General features: G+C 43.4%; 1 protein-coding gene across 6 annotated transcripts in view; it reads left to right on the forward strand.

Annotated features, from left to right (window-relative positions):
• The window catches only part of SLC20A2 (solute carrier family 20 member 2), a 101,735-nt gene that overhangs the window by 1,330 nt on the left and 79,957 nt on the right, over window positions 1-20,448 (forward strand). Inside the window, exons 1-5 of one of the 6 annotated variants that reach the window (XM_014592781.2) lie at window positions 17-1,067; window positions 2,152-2,323; window positions 3,035-3,112; window positions 4,065-4,400; window positions 5,480-6,179. The exons of 1 other annotated variant lie outside the window; for it this stretch is intronic. The gene's annotated coding sequence lies outside the window, so the exon portion shown is untranslated. 4 more of the 6 variants (XM_027765413.1, XM_027765411.1, XM_027765415.1 and 1 more) reach the window with 4 other exon arrangements.

Raw genomic sequence — 20,448 nt, forward strand, 5'->3', positions numbered from 1 at the left:
GAGGGGCGGCGCGCCCGCGCACGAGTCGGCAGCCGGCTGGGACGCACGAGGGCTCGCTGGTCCTGCGGCGAGGGCTCAGGGTTACCTTGAATGTTGTCGGGGTCGCCTAAGGAAGCGCAGGCTCTCCGCGCTCTTTCCGCTAAAAGCATGATGATGGCTGAGACTGTGGAAAGGTTTTAAAAACGAGGTGGCCAGGATGGTATAGCATTGTCAGTTAAGTGACTTTGGGGTATTTCAAAAATTTTTGGCTTAGTGATTGGAAAATGTGTTTTTCAGCATGAACCAGGGAATGAATTTATGTAGGATTTCAGCGTCAGTATTGAAGGGATTAGATTTCAGGCGCGTGCAGCCTTGCAAATTAATGGTCACAGTTGTCCTGTTGGAGGGCTTAAGGATTCATTTTGAGCAAGTGCTCTGGGATCAGCTGATTGCTACATAGCATTGGTGGTAGACCAGGGGGAGGTTATATTATATTGATACGCAGAGATAAGAACTAACATTGAACAGGATGCCTCTTAGAACTTTTTCTCTCCTTTGTGGAGCACCTGTTAGTGTTAAATTCGCCTTTGCCTGGGTGATGAGCATTACTGGGTACAATAACATACCAGCTCTATTATTTAGGTATTAGTGCACATGTTATACACACATAATCATATACAGTCATGTGCCACATAGTGACATCTTGTTCCACACGGGCGGGACGGTGATTCCAGGAGACTATGATAGACCTAAAAGTACACCTTTACCTGGGCATGCAGCAGGCTGTACCGTCTGGGTTGTTGTAAGTTCAGGGTATGAGGTTTGCACAGAAGGAAGTGTCAGAGTGTATCCCCGCCCTTCTTTAAGCTACTGTGTGACCCATAATTTTATAAGCTATGTGATTTTGACCTCTAAAGTAGGAAAATTGGTAACAATAACAATAGGCAGTGTGGAGTACTCATTGTTAGGCCTGTGTCAAGCGGTCCATAAGCTTCAGGTCATTGAATCTTCAGGGATAACTGTTTTGCATAAGTGCAGATTGCTCAAAAATATGTGGATGTACGAGTTTGATCTGACTGCATCCAAAGGTGGGATATGTGCATTAAGTACTGTTGCTGTTTTTGTAAAATAAGGGTGTCGGCGGTGTATAGTGACTCACAGAGTAAATGAACGTTTTTCAAGTTGGAAGGTGGTTTTAAAAATTCATAGACCTGCAATTAGTCCCTTTATTTGGGTATTCAGTAGTTTCCGAAGCCCTGTATCTCTTAATTAGCCCACTCCATGGTGAATAACATTGTCACCCAACCGGCTATGCTAGGACATTGGAAAAGGTAAATGTCAGGAAAGCGTTAATGGCTTTCCTTCTGAAGCAGCCCCCTGCTCCAATATGTGATTTCTAAGTGACTTCCCTAATTAAGGGTAAACAAATGTCTTAATGAAAGATGAAAATAATTTCCCAATAGTTACCTAAAGAAAGTAAAAACAGTGGGCTGACTGTGACATTGTTAGGTCTAGCACAATTTCACTGGGCATATGAATGTTAAGAATGTTGGATTAACTACACTGTAGGGAGTCTGAAGATTTGTTGCCCAAGCTTTCAGTTTACTTTTAAATATCTTAAACAGATGTTCCCTTTTGAGTAGTACCTTGTGCATTAAGAAATTAAGTTGCTATTGGATTTAATTAAGTAACTTTGCCTTCCTTAAGTTATTTTTACTATGTTTCCAAAGGTAAACTTTAATGATTTCCATAGGCATAACAGTTGCAATTAACAGTGATTCTAGGGCCAGCAGATGGTGTGGGTGGCTAAGGCACTAGACTCCCACATGGCCAACTGTGGTTCGGGTCCCAGAACTGGCAGCTCGCTTTCTCACTTTTTCTCTGGTGTGAGTGTCCTTTAGCAAATTAAAAAATAATAGCAAATAAATAATTTCTTAAAAACCACGTCGATCCTTAGAATGATGGTGGCGTCTGATAGTTTCCATTTCGTGAGAATAGAAGAGATTGAAGGGGCCAGAGAGCATGAGGAAAGTGCTTGGAGGTGTGTCTTATTTGTGATTAAAGCACATTGGAACTTTCCTAGCAGAAGGTTCTATGGTCCATCCTTGGGAAGAGGAATAGATGGCGAATGCTTTGCCCGTCAGTTTTTAAGAGAGGGTTCCTCTACTAAAGGCATCCTCTTTTGGAGGGGACAAGCAGAGAGGCGTCATCACGGAAGGCCCTACGAAGAGAAAGATGGGATGTTCTATTTTGGAGTTAATACGTCCTCTCACCGGCACGGACTCCTGCCGCCACGTGCATCCGCAGGCACCTCCCAGCTCTGACGTGGGCAGTTGCATGGCAGGTGAAGTGAGGAAGGGGAGGTGGGCTGCTCCGACGTCTGAACAAAGCATCGCGAGACTTCCGTGTAGGCAGAACTTGGTATCTGGGCCTCCACGGGCCTCTGTTCCACAAACTAGTCTAGTAATACTGACTGCATGTCTTTGGGAGTGTCTTATATGTTATTTGTGCATTTAAAAAAAGAGGGGGGGTGATCCCCTTAATGTACTTGGTACACAATGGAGCAGATACAGCGTTCAGTAGTTTTGTGTGACCGCCGTCTCTGTACATCGGGCACTGCGAAGGCCAGAGTGGCAGCCACAGCAGCACTGGCTGTCCTTGTGCCATGTGCAAGCGATGCTGTGTTCCCGGGAGGGGACAACAGGCCCCTCGTTCCTCACTCAGAACTTGGCCCTCGCATGTGGGCGTTTTCCATCTCATTCCTGCCTTCCTCGGTTCCCCAGGGCCTGGGACCGAGCCTGGCTCGGGGAAGGGGCTCAATCTTATCCGTGGCACGAACAGTGATACGTTGGAATCTCCTCCCTCTTTCCCCCAGTGAAGACCTCGCTTGCCTTTAGATGTAGGGTCACCCCAGCCTTGTGTACCCCACAGAGTCCGCAGCCCACAGTGACCGCTCTGAATGGTGACAGTTCACCCACTCTCTTTCTCTTTAGCATTTACTCTTTTATGGTTTTATATTGTTACATACATATTATGTGTTTTGTTTCCCATTCAGAATATAGCGGCCAGGAAATATTTATACAGTGTTATATTCGGTAACTGCCTTGATCATCCAGGATGATATATACATGAGGTGGGTTTCTGTTTACCAATTGAGTAAATATTAGCTATTGGAAGGAAACGTCAAAGATATTCAGAATAGGAGATAATGTTTGGTTGGGCAAGTCTGTGCACACATATAAAACAATTTGGAGCTAAGTAAAGCAAAATAATAGTCATAGCTAACATGTACGTGTGTGTAAAACGGCCGTACCGTGTCCCAGGCCGTTTTACGTGTTACTTTGTCTGAATCGCACACCAGTCCTTGAAGTAGGTAACAGTTATCCCGTATTTCAGATGAGAGGATGAGGGCACTGCGAAGTGATGAGGTTTCTTGCCCAAGATCGTGACACAAATAATGCTGGTGTGGCATAAGTCAGTGTGATTTTTCTGGAGGTTTTACTTTATTCTTTGAAGGGAGATTGGAAAGTTTACACTACTTTGGCAGCTATTAAAGATGCTCTTTTTAAAATTTCAAAGTAGTGTAAAAGACTACAGTGGCTCTGTGCTTCAGAAGTAATGCTGGGTTTTCTAGACAGAAGAGGTGGATAATAAAATTACCACGGGACACAGTATGTCGGAACAACTAAGGACCAGGAACGGGATCAAATTTCGAATCGCAAAACCAGATGATTAGAAATCTTTGTGGTGGTTGAGTTCTGGGGCACTGATTCACTAGGACTTGGGACAGTGATTGTTTAAGTTACTCATCTACTGTCAACAAACTTATGCCAAATAAAACAAAAGTGAATGATCCTTGATACCTTGCTGCCTGCCTTTTTAAAGAAACACTTACCCAGGTCTAAAACCCTAGTGGTGGTCATTTACCATAACGTGCTGTCACTGCGATTTTCCTTTGCACCTCTGTCTACCTGCTTTGTCCGTGTATGGAATCTTGATCAACCTCTTAAGTTTGCATTGAGCACTAGAGAATGCTGTCAAGGTTAGGAGGCCTCTTCAAACCAAGTCATTATTTTTCTTGATAGAAAAAAATTGTGTAAAATCGTCCCATTGATTTGGTGACAGACCTGGAATACAGTTCACCTGAAGACGTGTGTAATTAGATGAGGTCCTACCAGCAACATCCAACGGGAGGAAGAAAAGTGGTACCTCTGAAAGCCCCATTCTGTTTCCCTTTTGTCGGGAGCCAACAGCATCGTCCTGGGCACCCGGCCTCCGCAGAGCGACTGCGCACGGCCCCACAGGTGGGGAGCACGCACACCCTGCACCTGCTGTCCAGGAAGCAGACAGGAGGAAGTGGCCTGGAGTGGAGCCCAGGCCATGTGCCTGGTTAGCTGCCAGGAAGGATGCGCCCTTGGCAGGTACAGTATTCCATGTCACAGGTCCTTCCCTCTGGGCACGATGGCATGTCATTGGTCTTGGGGGTAGCTTCGTAATTGGAGCCAGTGAAGAAATGACATCTACCATTCTCATTGTGACAAGTATTTGGAGATGGCCACATAGACATAATGCATAATTATGGATATTGTCCTATAGCTTGTGTTCTTTTTAAATATCCAAGAACTAATGTGGAAAACCTGAGTTAAAATGATCTATATTGGAGTGCTTTTATCCTGTAATCTTAGTGTTAGTTGTAATGACGATCTCGTCTCTGACTATCAGGGCAGGGAGAGTGAGAGGAAAACCTCTCAGCCTATCAGGCTAGAGTAATTTAACAAAGTCTCTCCTACTCCATTCTATGAATGTTAGCGTTGTAAGGCTGAGTTCTTTGACCAGGGGCATGCCTCAGAATGAGCCAGGGTCTACCCTAAAACTGCCAGATGTCTTCCTTGGCCCTGGGGTTGAGATTCACTGAGTCTGGGCAGAGCCTGCGTCTCTGCCACTTCCCAGTACGAGGAGCCAGCCAGCGTTTCACAGATGAGAAAACCAGGCCAAAGCCAAGCTACTTGCCTAGGGCTGGTTCCGTGGAGTCCAGATCTCATCACCAACGATAAATAACTTGAGAATTTTATGGCTAGAAGAAACTTTGTAGGTCATCAATTCAGTAGCTCATTTCACAACTGAAAACAAACCCTGCTTGATCTGGCCATGTCCAAGTAAACTGCTTGCAGAAAACAGTGCTTTCTCAAGGCCTGTCTTCTGTCCTGGCCACGGTAGAGGCTGTAACGTCTGTCACCAGGGTTCTTATACAGTTTTAGCTGGTGTGCTTTATTAATTTCAGAAACTACCCATTCTCTTGCAATGTTTCGTAATATTTTTATTGCATACACTGTGATATTTCCTCCTTTTGGAAAATACTGTATATTTAAAACTCAAATAAAGCATTAAGGTTTCTTATGTGAATTACATAATTTTCAGTCTTAGGTAAATTATAATACTGTGTGGGAATCTGCATTATTGGAGTTCTTTTCTAATGTGGCTGACTTTAACTTCTTTTAAGGCGTCTTGGAAACAGCCCAGTTGGCTTCCACGTCATCGTTGAGTATGAGAGAGAAACCTGGTTTCAGCATGCCCTCCACAGAGGCCCGAGACAGCAGGTGCATTCCTTCCAGAAGTCTCCTACAGCCTGTGGGGCAGCAGCCATTCCCAGAAGTGAATACTGACGCATCAGGTGCCAGTGAGTGGACTGCATGGCCGATGACTCATTCACATAATCATGAAGAATGGAAAAAACTGGAGAAAAAGCACATTTCAGGAAGCAGCTCCAATACCATTTAGAGTTTTTGAACGGCTGAAAGAAGATAGTCCTGACAATATGAGCTCCGGACCCCAGCACATGTCTTCCCATGTTTTTCCTGTCACATCTGCTAACCCGCCCACTTCTGTATATAGCATTGCAGTGACTTTGCTCAACTGCAGTAGCTGGGTCGGTGTGGGTAGAGAGGTGGTAGCTAGCAGCCCAGGAGGAGGGACAGGCTCTGTTCCCTGGGCTGTTGGCCCAGAAGCCGCAGTCCACTGAGTCACCGACGGGCGTGGTGTGTTGACGCATGGCTTCTTCATCATGATGTGCTGCTGCTTGTTGCTATTCATTGTGACTTCGGTTTCATCTTCCTTTATCTCCTCCCAGCCTCTGTTCATGCCTACATTGTTCTTGAACAGCTTTTTGGCACTGAATGATCGCCATACTTCTCAGTTTAAATGTAAGAATTATATCTTCATAAATAGAATTTTGGTACAATCGCTCTTTTATCCTAGGTTATTTTCTAGGGTCAAGAATAGAATAATTTGCAACTTTTTTTTAGCATTGTTCATTGCTGTCTTCATGTTCTTATTCAGTGTCATTGTTGCCCTCAGGTTCCAGGTGGAGATGAGTGGTCACCTCTGTGTTCGGTTTCCAGTTATCTGGGAAACGGGGTAATGTGGGTAGTAGAAATTCATAGAATATTTGCAAAGGCTGTTTTACACTTCCATCAGACTTCCTTTCAGCAGTTTTGATGTAAACATTAGCCTCAAGAACACAGAGGGCGTGTGCACTCGTGGGGCTGTGGGGAGAGAGAAAGTGAGTAAGCATCCCTTGTGCTGCATGATCACGCCACAGTCCCTTCTCCATTTCTTCTTCCTTCAGGGATTTTGGGCATGCACGCATACACACGCACACAAACACGCAGTGTGTTTCTCAGGCTACCAGGTCCAGGTCTCAAACCACAGAGTTGGCCATGTATGATCCAGCCCCTTAACCATCACACCATGATCTGCCCCAGTTGTTACCTTCTTAACCCGTATTGTTTACTGTTAGGAGAAGAGTAAGAAACAGGACTTTCTCTAGATGCTGGTAAGCACAAGGAGGGGGAAAGCTTGTAATTCACAGGTGAAACAGTGGGTCATGGAGACATTATTGCGTAGGTACATGTTTTTAGTAAGTTAGTTGTCCATTCAAGTTCAGAGAACTCTGCATGAGTAAATTTTGTTCTCAGTTCTTGTTACAACCAAGTCAGTTTCCTCATCAATGATTTTCTATTCTGTAAATCAAGGAAAGTTTTTGCTCGTATGAATCAAGTTGTATCCAACAAGGAGAAATACAAGCAAAAGGACCAGTTTAAAATTTAATTTGATTTTTTAAAAATCTCCTTCCCCAGTAGACCTGTCTTACTTCATTCCTTTTGTCCTGCTTCTCCTTCGTCTGCTGGCCACGAGGTCCCACTCTCTCGTTTTTTCCCACTTGTCCGAATTGCTGGCGTGATTTCTCTGTGTTGGCTGACTCCCCGCCTCTGCCTGGTGAACCTCCCAGATATTAGACTGCTGCCTGGCCTTTGTACCCTCTCTCGGCCTGGGTGCACCTCCTTCCTAGCCCGCCACCTCCGTTCTTTGCCGCCATCTCCACTAACTCAGGTCTGTAGCTCCTGCCTTCTTCCCTTCCCGTCTCCTCCACTCCCCTTCCACCCAGTCCCCGTCAGTGGTGCTCCTCTCTCTCCCTCCACCTCTGCCAGTCTGTCCGCGTGGCTCCCTGCTCTGTCCGGTACTGGTATAGACTAAAGAGATTTATACTCCAGTCCTGAGTTCTCCTCATCCCCACGTGCACATTGTTTTCTTCCCATGCTTTTTAGTTGTGCGTGTATTCCGTTGGCTTTCTTTCCGTTCTTCCCCCGGATGATTGGGATCACTAGATGGATTTGTTGTCAGTTTGCATAGAACACAGCTCCTGTCAGTGTGTTTCCTGGGTAGGCAGGATGAATCAATTATTATTAATTTTTCTTGGAACATTGTGTTTCCTGTGTTTTCTGCTTCTAGGAATTAGATTGGTATTCTAAAAGACTAATATTACTTTACAGAGAGCCAAGAGTGTCTATAATGATGTCATTTTGACTCTTCATTCGAGAGTTTATGGTATTTATCACTCACTTGTCTCAAAAGATTAAAGAACATCCAAAGCAAATTTTGGGGGAAAGAATGTAGGGACAGAGTGAGAAGAGAAAGATAAGGACTAGAAAAGGACTCAGTTAATTTCTAAAAATGGAAAGAAAGAAGTTAACATTTATTAGGTAATAGTTTCCTTAAAAGGAAAAAAAAATGATCAGTAATTCTGTTAACTAGTTTTAGTATTAGATTATTTGCATTTTTACATTTCCCTTTAAGTTCCAAGACCTTTAATGTTTAACAAGACAGAGACTTAATCTTGTAACTATTGATTTTATTTTTGGAGACTTGATGTCTCCTTGAATGCAACTCGAGTTACATAACATTCTCAAAATGCTATTAACAGTAACCCTATTTGGTTCTTGCGTGGGAAAGCACGTGGTTTATGTGGTCTTGCCCCTCTTACTCTGTAGTTGCATTGTGGCGGAGAGAAAGTTTTGGGCAAAACTATCTTTTTTTTTTTTTTAAGAGAGATTTTTGCTATAGGATGTGTGTACTCGCCAGAGAGACAGAGAGAGAGAGATGAGGAGATGGCCACACCACAGTCCCTTCTCCTCCATTCTCCTCTTGGGATTTTGGGCACGCACGCACATACACCCAGCGTGAGTTTTTAAGCTGCCAGGTCTGGAACCCGAGCTATGGTCAACTACATGGGAGTCCAGTGACGTAAGCATTATGCCATCCGCTGGTCCCTTCATGAACTTTTTGAAGTCCCTTTGTATGCACTATGAATATGATACTACCCTGTGATTTAATTTTTTAAAAATAGTGTATATAAACTACTGGAACACTGATATGAGTGCAGTTCTTAAAATATAATAACTTTACACATCACTTACTGTGGTGTTAAGGTATTACAAAAATCCCTGTAAACAGGATGGTCGCACTGAATACTCTTTCTGCCTGAGCCTTCTCTAATTGTGGTGGTGGTGGTGGTTGGCTGTCTTGGAGCTAAGGGCTAGCCAATGGTCCGATAATGGTGCAGTAATGCTCACCACCCATGAGCAGCTAGGCCTCTGAGCCACAGTTTGGCAGCTAACTAAGAATTCTTGTGGGTGTGCTGAGTGTGAGCTTGTGTTCTGGGACTCTAGCATTGGCAGGTGTGGTCCTCTCCCAAAGGCCCCTCCAGAAGTTCCAGCACACTGCCTTTAGTCATCGTGTCTCCTTAAGCTCTTGGCTGTGACAGTTCTCACACTTTTCTTCTTTTTTTAATGACCTTGACAGTTCTGAGGTGTACTAGTCAGATACTTCACAGAGCGTTCCTCAGTTAGGATTTCTCTGCAGTTTTCTCAGTGAGACTGGGGTAAGGAGTTTTGGGGTGGGAGACCACAGAGGTGGAATGCCATTGCAGCCCATGCTGTTGGCATGACTTGCCACTGTTGATGTCAGCCTCAATCACCTTGTTGGGGTGGTGCTGGTCGGGTTCTCCACTGCAGAGTTACTCTCTTGTCTCCTTTCTCTGCTGTGTTCTTAGTAAGGAACACAGTCCACATGTAGGGATGGGGAGTTACGCTCCACTTCCTCGAGAGCAGAGTTTCTACATAAAGTAGCTGGAGGTGATCTGTGCCGGAGATGTGTCTGTCTGTCCCATGTATCCAGCGGTTGGGGTCAGTACAGACTGATGGAAGTGGGACTGTAGCTTACCGTCCAGTACTGCTTCACGTACTGCTCAGTTGGCTGTGGCCATCGAGGCTTTCTGGGTCGGCTCCTGTGTCCATTTGCCATACCCCATCATCATGGAATCGGTATTGTTCAACGGCATCATGTCTCCTTGTCCGATACCACAGTATATTTAGATAATTTCTTATTGATGTTAATTTAGGTACCAAGATTTTTTTTCACTGTTATAAACAATACTTGATAAGCAATCTTTAGAAGACATTCGTAAAAATTTTGTCTGATAATGTGTTCAGGAAAATTGCTGTATTACAAACTCTGGGGAGGTCCAGCAGGTGGTATGGTCGTTAAGGCACTGGACTCCCACATGGTCTGAGTCCCACCTGGGGGCTTGAAACTCACACCAGGTGCATGTGTGCACACTCAAAACCTTGAGAGGAAAATGGAGAAGGGATTGTCGCGTTACCATCCCCCTTTGAGGGTGAATTCTCACTTTCTCTCTCTCTCTCACTCTGTGTCTCCTGTGAACACACGTGCCCTATAGCAAAAATCTCTCTTAAAAACTTTTATGTGAGGGAACCAGCGGTTAGCGTAATGGCTATGTTGCTGGACTCCCACGTAGTCGACCGTGGTTCGCGTCCCAAACCCAGTGGCTTGAAACTCACGCCAGGCGCGTGTGCGTGCGTGCCCAAGATCCCGAGAGGAGAATGGAGGAGAAGGGAGTGCGGCGGGACCATCCCCCCTGGGGGTTGATTTCTCGCTTTCTGTCTCTATGTCTCTCTCTCTCTGTCTGTCTGGCGAGTGCACGCGCCCTATAGCAAAAAACCTCTCCAAAAAAAAAAAAAATCAATATGTGATACATGGCTCTTAAAGATATCCCAGACCAGAGGGTAGTGTGGGTGTTGAAGCACTGGACTTCCACACGGGTGACCACAGTTCAAGCCCTAGACCTGGTGGCTTGTTTTCTCACTTCCTTTCTCTCTTGCTCTCTCTGTCGAGTGCACGTGACCAATAGCAAATTAAATCATCATAATAAAATTAAATAATTTTATTAAATAAAAATAGATATCATAAGCACATTTTTGAGGAGTGAGCTATTTCACCTTACCTGTGGAAAAGGGAGACGTGTTTATCACCAGCATCCTGGGTTCGGGGCTAATGGGGTAGGGCGCCAGTGTCCTTGAGGAGCTGTGAGGGCATAGGTCGTCAGTGTCCTTGAGGAGCTGTGAGGGCATAGGTCGTCAGTGTCCTTGAGGAGCTGTGAGGGCATAGGTCGTCACTGTCCTTGAGGTGGTGTGAGGTCGTCAGTGTCCTTGAGGAGCTGTGAGGGCATAGGTCGTCAGTGTCCTTGAGGAGCTGTGAGGGCATAGGTCGTCAGTGTCCTTGAGGAGCTGTGAGGGCATAGGTCGTCAGTGTCCTTGAGGAGCTGTGAGGGCATAGGTCGTCACTGTCCTTGAGGAGCTGTGAGGGCATAATCACCAGCTTTCCGTGAGGAGCTGTGAGGGCATAGGTCGTCATTGTCCTTGAGGAGCTGTGAGGGCATAGGTCGTCAGTGTCCTTGAGGAGCTGTGAGGGCATAGGTCGTCACTGTCCTTGAGGAGCTGTGAGGGCATAGGTCGTCACTGTCCTTGAGGAGCTGTGAGGGCATAGGTCGTCAGTGTCCTTGAGGAGCTGTGTGAACATAGGTCGTCACTGTCCTTGAGGAGCTGTGAGAGCATAGGTCATCCTGAGACACCTGTGGGGGAGGGCGCCAGTGTCCTTGAAGAGCTGTGTGAGCAAAGGTCGTCCTGAGACCCCTGTGCCATCTCAGTGTAGAAGCAGCAACTATGGACAATGAACAGAAAGCAAATTTAAATTCAGTTCAGAAAAAAAGAGAGCAGCCTTCTCAGAGTAAAAACTTTAGACCTGGAAGTGACTTTAGAAATAACTGCATTCTAGCCCTAGAAAGGAAACTGTGGTCATTAGGGAGATGATTCGCCTGGTGTCAGGCAGTAGCAGAAGGACTTCTGCCTACATCTCAGGATTCCTTGTTATGTGGGCATATTTTGTGTCCTGTGCAAAGACACACAAAACTTTTTAAAAAAATTTTGCCAGGGGACACATATGTCGTCGGAGACAGAAAGAGGAAGAGAGAAAGTTTAAAAAAATTTTGCCAGGGGACACATATGTCGTCGGAGACAGAAAGAGGAAGAGAGAAAGCACCTTCCGTGGGGGAATGATCACACGGCAATGCCTTCTCCTCCATCTCTGCCTCCATTCGGTATCCCAGGGTGTGCATTCACACGTGCCTGATGTTTTTTAAGCTCCCAGGTTTGGGACCCAAACTTTGTAGTTGGCCTTGTGGGTTCCAGCTTCCTTAACCACCAGGTCATAAGCTGACCTCAAAATTTTTATTTATTTATTTATTTTTGGTGGGGGTTGGGGAGTGTGAGTGCCGGCTGGTGGCATGGTGGTTAAGGGCGCTAGACTCCCACGTGGCTGACCATGGTCCAAGTCCCGGACTTGGTGGCTTGCTTTCTTACTTTCTCTCACTCACTCTCATTCTGTCCCTCTCTGGTCAAATTAAAATAAATAAATAAATACATACATACATACATACATACATACAAAGTTAAATAATCCTTAAAAACCCAACTTTTTTTAAGTTTACTTATTTTGGAGAGAAAAATACAGACACCCCAACAAGACATTCACGTCACAATCTGCCCTAGTGACATCTGGACTGGGTCGTGGGCACGGGCACAGGAAGGCCTGGTGTAAGGGAGGTCCTGGGGTGTGTGGCCTTTCCTGCCTAGGCCTAGCTGTGTTACCCTCGTACTTGTGCCTGGGCTACAGACTTGATGTTGGAAAATTTCAGCTGTGTCCTAGAGAAGACAAAGCATTATAATCCTATGTCCCTCACCCACCTTTATCAATTTCAGTACACTCCAAAAGAAAAATTTTTTTTCCAAGCATAACTATAATAACTGTTTTCATACTTTAAAAGCATTTTTATTTAAGGATACTTAGTTATAAAACTTGTAATATTTGTATTCACCATAGATTAGAATCCAGCTTTTCTGAAAATACAGCTCGTTGGTGTAACACCCCCAGAGACTGGAGAGAGTTTCTGTCCACCGGACAGACAGAAGGGCCCAGGTGACGGCTTTTATCAAAATCTAATGTCTGGGGGTCTTACCTGGAAGAAACAAATGACCTTTTATATGAGCTCTTCAAAGGTAGTTTCCTACAGGACGTATGAAAAATGTTTCCTAACAGTATATTTGCTTTTTTCACCCAACTTACTTTATGTGAGGAGGAAAGTCCAGGAATGTATGCCAACAAGAATTTTTTTTTCTTTCAGATTTTACCATATTGACTAAAGCCATGGATGGGAATGTGGTCATTTAGGTTCCACTTCCAATCTTCTGTGGAGAGATTTTCGAATATCAAGTCAGGTCCTTGAGTGATATTTCCTGAAGTGAAACTTTGCAAAGCTTTTTATAAACTAACATGTTGATGCTATCGTTGTATTTGCATTTGCTTTGAAGAAACTGAAGGAAGATTACCTTTGATATCAGAGATGAACCTGAGGACAGAATAGGCAGCAATTGCTTTACTTTCTTCAGACAGCTCAAAGCAGATTTCTTGTCTACACTTAAAAGGGTGATTAATACTTCCAACGTTTTAATTACTGTCTTTTCCTAGGATTTTAGTTGATCTTCAGAATTAATATTGAGAGGCTTTTCCTTTCTAGAAAAACAGTCATGCCTGGGGCTTTATAACCAGAATAACAAATTTCTTTTTAAACACTCCATTTACTGCATCAAATTTGACTTAGAATTGCCTGTTTTTTTGTTTTTTTGGGGGGGATTTTTGTTTGTTTGTTTGTTTTTTGCCATACAGAGAAAATATATAGTGCTATAAATTGAAGATTGGGTAATAAAGAAGGGCAGAAATTTTCCATTTATATTTTCTAAGCAAGACTAAAACCAATCTTAAAGGTATAATTCCATTTAAAACTTTTAAATTTTATTTGAAACGATTTTATTGCAAATAACTATTCATCTTTCCAGCCAACATTGTCCATTATGTGCAGACCCATGTTTTATTCTAATCTAATTTAGACATTTCTGCCTTGATTTTGAAAATGGTGATGACTTTCCTTTAACTTTTGTTTTTCTTTCTTTTATATTTTTAAATTTGCTGTAGGGCGTGGAGACTGACAGTGAGAAAGCACCCCTGGGGGGTTGGTGATGACCATGCTGCCATTCATTTTCCTCTTGGGATTTTGGGTACGCATGCACACGTGTCCACCATGTTTTTCATGCCATCAGTTCTGGGACTCAGCCACGTAGTCGACCATGTGGGATCCAGATGCCGTAACCACCACACCAAGTGGCTAGCCCTCATTTTTCTTTCTTGCATAGGCTTTACCATAGCTATATTTTTCTCCCACTTTGAGTGCCTTCTTCATTTTATTCCTGAATTTTGGCTTGCATTTATCTACTTATTTCCATTCAGTGAACATCTTTTTTTTTTTTTTGAGAGAGATTTTTGCCTTAGAACCTGTGGGCCCACCAGAGAGACAGAAACAGTGAGAGAGAAAGTGAGAAATTACCCTCCAGGGAGGATAGCCACGCTGCAATCCATTCTCCACCCAGGACCTTGGGCACACATATGTGCCCAGTGTGATTTTGAAGCCACGGGGTCTGAGACTTGAACTGCTCCCAGCCATGTGGGAGTCCAGTAACATAACTGTTAGGTCATCTGCTGTTCCCAAATGGACATCTTTTTTTGAGAGGTTTTTGCTATAGGGCATGTGTGCTTACCAGAAAGACAGAGAGAGACAGAGAAAGATAAAGCGAGAAATCACCCCCCAGGCGGCATGGCCACACCGCAATCCCTTCTCCTCCATTCTCTCGGGATCTTGGGCACTCATGCACCCGCGCCCGGCGTAAGTTTAAGCCACCGGGTCTGGGACTCAAACCACGTTTGGCTACATGGGAGTTCAGTGACATAGCCATTACGCTAACTGCTGGTCCCCCAAATGAACATCTTTTGAGGAGGAGAAATTAATGTAAATGTTTTTCTTGAGCAAGAGTTGAAAGGTTAATTTAAAAATGCAGTTTCAACTACATCTCTGGTTCAAGTGTATTCAGTTATCCTAGGTTAATATATAGTATGGCTTTCAGGTTCTTGGAAGACACAGTGTTAAATGTGGGTGTATTTAAGATTTGACTCTAGGGGCCAGGAATGGCATGGTGGTTAAGGTGCTGGGTTCCCACATGGCCAACTGAGTGGTTCAAATCTTGGTCCCAACAGCATGAAAATCACACTGGGTGCATGGACAGGCATGCCCAAAAATCCCAGGAGGAGATTGGAGAAGAGATTGTGGTGTGGTCAGTCCTCTCTGGGGGACTTCTCACTTTCCCTGTCACAAGCCCTATGGCAAAAACCTAAAAAAAAAAAAATATTTGACTCTTTTTTTTTTTTTAAATAGGTTGAGTAGGTAGCATTTTACCTACTCAACCTATTTTAAGATAGTTTTTAAACCTTAATACAGTAATACTTCTTTCTTAAAATCCTCTTTGCTTTGAAATTGTTTTCACTTTGACATTTTGCCACTTGCCATCTACTTAATCCTGTTTCTTATTTTCTCTGTTCTTCACTTTTCTCATCTGAAAAGTGAGGCCATGAATTCCAGATTGTCGAGTTAAATGAGATGATTTTCAATACCAGACACGATAAATGTGTAACTGTTACTGTAGCCATTCTTTTCTCTCTAGCCATCTGTATTTTTTTCCCTTTACATGTTTATACCTTCACTTAGATTAAGAACAATGATTTATGTATCTTAAGTAACCCTCTTTGTATTCCCTACAACCCCCCTCATTTTTTTAAAGAATTATTTTATTTAACTTTATTTATTATTATCATCATTATTATTTTCCAGTTTGATCAGAGAGAGAGAGGAAGTGAGAAAGCAAGTCACCAGGTCCGAGACTTGAACCGTGGTCGGCCATGTGGGAGTCCAGCGCCTTTAACCACCAGACCATTTGCCGGCCCCGACCCCTCATTTTTTTTTAACTGCCACAGGTCACGTATGCTGGCCGGACACAGGGAGAAGCACCCCCAGTGGACCATGCCATGCTACAGTGCCTTCTCTTCCAGTTCGCCTGTCGAGACTTTGGGTACTCAAACGTCCAACCTGTTTAACCACTAGGCTGTAGGGCTGGCCCTCCCAGAACTTTTTTTAAACTTGTTTTAAACTGATTACAGATCAACAGAAAGTTGCACAAGTGATACAGAAAGGCCCCAGGCATCCTTCGCTCAGTTTCTTCCGGAGGTAACTATAATAAAGATCAAAACCAGAAGATTGCCACCAGTCTAATCCACAGAGTTTATTCAGAGGTCACTAGTTTTCCATACACTCATTCATGAGTGTCTGGTTCTCTGTGGTTTGGTCACACGTGTAGGTTTTTGTAACCGCCAGCACAATGAAGATACAGAGTTGATCTGTCACCCTAAGGCTTTCCTTCTGCTCCACCTCTGTAGCCACTCCTCTGACCACGTGCCCACCAATCATTTCCCCATCGCCACTGTGTGGTCACCTTAAATCTATTACATAAATGGGATCACAGTATGCATGACTTTGAGATGGGCTTTTTTTCCCTCAGTGTAATGTGGTGATCCATCCTCACTGCTGTGTGTCTTGGTAGTTTATTCCTTTTTATTACTAAGTACGACCCCGTGCTGTGGGTTTGCCACAGCCTGACCGCTGTCCACTGAAGGACATTCAGGTCTCTTCCAGTTCTTGACTATTGCAAATAAAGTTGCTGTGGACATTCACGTATAGGTTTTTTGGTGGATCTAAGTTTTCACTTGTTTTGGATAAATGCTAAAGAGTATATGTTTGATTGTTTGTTATAACATTGTTTAATGGACTGTTTGTTGTAGGCTGTTTTGAAAATAAGTGCTAATGCAGTCAGCACTTGTAGATACATAAAGGCAATTATTTGGTAATTGATCTTAGCCATTAGAAGTAATATACACTGCGCTTTGTTAGAAAATACCATTCTGTAAGGCTGGCCCTGTAGCACAGTGGTTAAGCACTGTGCTCTGGGAGCTGGACCCCACATGGCTGACCACAGTTCACTTCCTGCCCCCATGGCTTCAGAAACATTCTGGGTGCCTGTATGTGTGTGTCCCAAAATCCTGACAGGATGGAGAAGTGGAGGGATTATGGCATGACCACAGACTACTGGGGCGATTTCTCTCTCTCTCTCAGGAACACACTATAAAAAGGGAAAAGATAAAATATCTTTCGATATAATTCACAGCTTCTGTTCACTTTACAGAAACTTTTTTTGTGTGCCGTACTAAATATTATTTCATTTTGTTAATTAACCCACTTTTCTATAGATGTTTTTCTTGGATGAATACTGTTTTCAGATACTAAATTTGAGTGGGGGAAATATTTGAAGTATTTTTTTTTATCAGTTGTTTGAATGTGGCCAGTGTTGATTTTGTAAAATACAGAATTAGGACAGAATCAGGGAGTTAATTAAAGCTGACACATGTCCAAGGGCATTTGACTCATTGTCGGGGCAGTGTTGGCACTTTTTCTGTCCAGTGTAATGTTTGGGGTTCTAGGACATTGTATAAAATGATTTGTCTCCCAGGCTGGTAATAAATGGTAAGTCTTTATTGGAATGAGGCTACAGTTATTCTTTTGACATGTGAAGATCCCCTAAATGTGATAGCCAGAAATCTAAGTAACTTTTAAGTTAGGTCTCAAATAGCAACATGACAATATAAATTCTGGATGCTGGACAGATGGTACCTGGTTAATAGGGTTGTGACTTTCTAAATTATATCTAGTAGCCTTAAAATAACTGATGAAGCAAACACTCTGTTATTAAGAGAGAGAGAGAGAGAAAGAGAGAGAGAGAGAGGGAGAGAGAGGGAGAGAGGGAGAGAAGGGTTGTTGAGAAAGTCATGACATATTCTTGGTAGAAAAATACGCCATGACTTTCCAGACAGCCTAATGAAAAGCAGTGGTCCCCAGCTCTGAATGCACAGTTGAATCTTCTGGGTAGAACCAGTAACTTGTGCCCGGCTCATTCAGTTAGAATCTCAACAAGTGGTGCCCAGGTATTGGTGTTTAAAACAAGAAAAATATCTCCCAGATGATGTGACTGGCCAGCCAGGATTGAGGGGCGCTAAATCAGCAGTAACAGCTCCTGCCCGTGTATCTCCCCTGGCATCGTGAGCGTCCGTCCTGCACGCAGCCAGCCTGCACGTAGTAGACGATTGGGTCCTACAGCTTTACAGATGTTTCTGCTCAGTTGAGTATTTCCCTCACACTCATGAACGGTAGGCACAGGTAAACTATAAACACAGTTTTAACAATTTGTATGACAGGAGAGGGCCGCGAGGTTATCAAATACCCCAAACAAGTACGGGATTCAGAATCTTCGAAAAGTCAGGACAATGGGCTTCCTCTCAGATGTGCGGGGCTGGGTTGCGCTTGGAGTGTGTGCGAGTGAGAGACCTGAGCTCCACAGATCCTGCTGTTGGCCACGGTTAGTTTTCTTTCAGCTTAACTGCTGACTTTGTAAGAAAGCAGTATTTACTTGTAACAAGTGAAAGTATACAAGTATGCATTAAAAATACCCTCATACACAGGTGATGTGGACTCACAGTCTCATGTGAATTCTTCCTCGCCCTTTTCTATATTCATAAAACTAAGCATAATGTAAAGTTTGAGTGCTTTTGGATTTTTGAGATAGGCTCATTCTTCCTTAATATGGATATTCTTCCAGGTGAATAAATATAAATTAACTCTTGTTTTGAAAATGACGAGCAAAATTTGATAGGCATTATGAATAAAACATGAATAGCCATTTGATGTGGCTTTATGTAGCATAGTTATTCAACCATTTCCCTGTGAATGGACATTCAGGATGTTCCCTTTAAAAAAAAATTTTTTTTTTAGTTTTGCCAACATAAATAATAATCCAACACTTATCTTCGTACATATAACCTTAGGTACTTGTGCTTTTGTTTATTAAGTCTTATAATCCATCACTTGGTTTTTGTCAGATTCCTTAGTTTCCCAGTACCTGTTCTGTTGGTGAGAATTAATGCATTAACATCAGTTGACTTCCAGTGAACTGGCTCCTTCTGGGTTTGGTTGGGCATCAGCTAGGAGAATTGATGCTTCTAGGGATAGATGCTGGTGAAGCCTCGGGACCAGAATGTTTTTCACAGGCCCTAAGATCCCCAGGATAGCAATCCTTGATAGGAGGCCCACGAATGGGCTTCGTGGAGGTCCATGAACCATATGATGTTGACTGTAAAATTGTGTATAAGTGTACATTTTATGATTTGCATCAGATTTTCCAAAGCAACTGTTGCCCCAGAATTTTTTTTAATTCATACATGTATCAGGAGCAGTACTGAGTCTAGCAGACCTGTAGAATACTTTGAGTTTCTATCAGTAAGTATATTTTTAATCACAATGTCCTTTTTCTATAAAAACCTGGATTGAATTAAGTTTACCTAATTTCTAGATGGCGAAAACCAAGGAGAGCTGGTTCACAGTTTAGACAGCAGACTCTAGATTCAAAATCTAAATAGGTTGCAATAATGTTCTAAAATTATCAGATGAAATATACTGAGGACAAACCTTCTGCAGGAGTTGAGAAATGCTTAGGAGTAGCAGATCGTCTCACATGCATGGGATGAAAAATAGCTTGGAGTATATTTCTTCGCAGGCTTATATGAACCATCTCTATCGTGGCTGCTAAAAACGGGACAACCTCAGCTTACATTCGTGCATGCCTAGATTACTCAGCGTTTCCCTGTCTGGTGGGCTAGTTGGATCACAACTGACTAATTGTGTTTAAATCTATGAACCTTACTTCAGGTGAGACATTGGCAAGGGAGGGAGACAAGGAGCATGACAGATTGAGAAATGAAGTCACATAGGAATTTGACTGTTGGGTTTGAAGGAGAGGGTATAAAGAACCATGGTAGCAACTCGGCAGTTTAGGGAGTAGGACAGAGTGGTCTGTAGAACTTGTGTGCTTTGGGACAGATAAGCACTTGTACATGTTGGACTGAACGAAAACGACACGGCAAAGGATAAGGATTTTGACTTGATTTAAGATAGAATCTTGTAGTGGTGAGAGCTCTCCAGCGATGGGATGCTCTGCCCTGGAAAATAACGACTTCCCAGTCACCCTAGGGACAAGTGACTGGGATTGGAGCTGTGGATAGAACTCCTGCTGAGTGAGGGTGCACAATAGGCCTTTTCCAACTTTATTTTCCTTTTAATGATAACGAGTGAGTGCATAGGACAGAGGGAGAGAGGAAGAGAAGGCCACCCTGAACAGGACCTCGTCATGCAGTGATCCCCACTCAGCCCTCAGGATCCAGGGCATCCTCCTGCGTTCCTCGTGTGTCCTAAGGCCAACATGGGGATCCAAACCTATGTTCTATGTGGCTTCTGGTGCTGCGAGGCACTGCCCTGCTGCACAAGTGGCTGGGTCATCTTTTAATTACAATTTTTTTAAAAGAATTATTTTATTTTACTTTACTCATTATTATCATTATTATTTTCCAGTTTGATCAGAGAGAGGCAGAGAGACAGAGAGAAGAAGTGAGAAAGCAAGCCACCAGGTCCAAGACTCGAACCATTGTCGGCCATGTGGGAGTCCAGCGCCTTTAATCACCATACCACTTGCTGGCCCCTTAATTACAATTTTATATGTCTTCTCTCAAGTATTTTAATGTTAAAACAGAAGATATTCTAGGGGAACGTTGGAGTCTCTTTAAAAGTTCTTTTATGGAAGAAATGATTTGACTCACCAGCTACGTGGTCAGTACAGGTTTGAATGTGCTAAAAAATGGAAATATGAAAGGTTTTTATCTGAAACTACAGTGCATAAA

The sequence above is a fragment of the Tupaia chinensis genome, unplaced genomic scaffold (genome assembly GCF_000334495.1).
Source record: "Tupaia chinensis unplaced genomic scaffold, TupChi_1.0 Scaffold000061_1, whole genome shotgun sequence".
In the NCBI taxonomy this organism is placed as follows: Eukaryota; Metazoa; Chordata; class Mammalia; order Scandentia; family Tupaiidae; genus Tupaia; species Tupaia belangeri.